Source organism: Elephantulus edwardii, unplaced genomic scaffold, assembly GCF_000299155.1.
Source record: "Elephantulus edwardii isolate Elephantulus edwardi_28Jun2011 unplaced genomic scaffold, EleEdw1.0 scaffold00142, whole genome shotgun sequence".
NCBI classification, from domain to species: Eukaryota; Metazoa; Chordata; class Mammalia; order Macroscelidea; family Macroscelididae; genus Elephantulus; species Elephantulus edwardii.
The window spans coordinates 4,644,774-4,645,845 of NW_006399892.1; positions in this window are offsets into that span (position 1 = coordinate 4,644,774).

Consider the following 1,072-nt stretch of genomic DNA (forward strand, 5'->3'; position numbering starts at 1 on the left):
TCTCTAAAGTACTTAAGAGCAACGATGTCAGGCTGGAGACTAAGGTGCACCTGATAAAGGTCATTATCTTTGCAATCACTTGCTATGCATCAGAGAGCTGTGGTGCTGGAGAAGAGTATTGAATATACCATGGACTCCTAGGAAAACAAACAGGTTTGTCCTGGAAAGGGTGAAGCTTGCCTGCTCCTTGGAGGCAAGGATTCTGAAGCTTCATCTGACATACTTTGGACATGTTGCAAGAAGAGATCAGTCCTTGGAGGGTAATGTCATGCTTGGGAAGGTGAAGGGACAGTGCAGGAGAGGAAGACACTCTATGAGATTGATTTATTCAGTGACTGGCGTTATAGGGGTAGGTGTGGCAGAGGCAACGAGATTGGCACAGTGTAAAACAGGGTTTAGGACTGTTATACATAGGGTCACTATGAGTCACAGGTGACTCGGTGGCACAACAGAAACATCTTCTGACTGCTAGTACCAACTTTACTGATTGGAATCTAAGTAAGAAATAATTCATTCTCAATTATCATGGTCTTGCCTTTCTGTCCAGTGGTGAAGACTTTTGTTTTCTTGAAGTTGAGATAGAATACATATTGAAGGCTCTAGTATTTAAACTTCTGCAGCAACTGCTTCAAGTTCTCCCCACTTTCAGCAAGCACGGTTGTGTCATCCACATGCCAAAGACTATTGACGAGTCTTTCTCCAAACCTGATGCTATATTCTTCTTCATTGAGTCTAGCACCTGACAGTTTGTAGCTTAAACACATATGTAAACATGCATAGATGTGTGTATATTTCTATATATACTCTGTGTGTGCGTGTGTGTGTGTGTGCGCGCGCCCACACGCACGCATGTGTTTTGTTTTATTTTCAGAAGAAGGAACTATGGACCTATCTTGGGAGGAAAATCAACCATTCAAAATCATATGGAACATATTTCTGATCTGAACATATTAACTTGCCATAATTCAGAATTGATAGCAATTATTGGTGTAGATTAAATAGGTATGTTGTTGTTATGTGCCGTCGAGTCGTTTGTGACTCATAGCGACCCTATGTACAACAGCCCTAAACC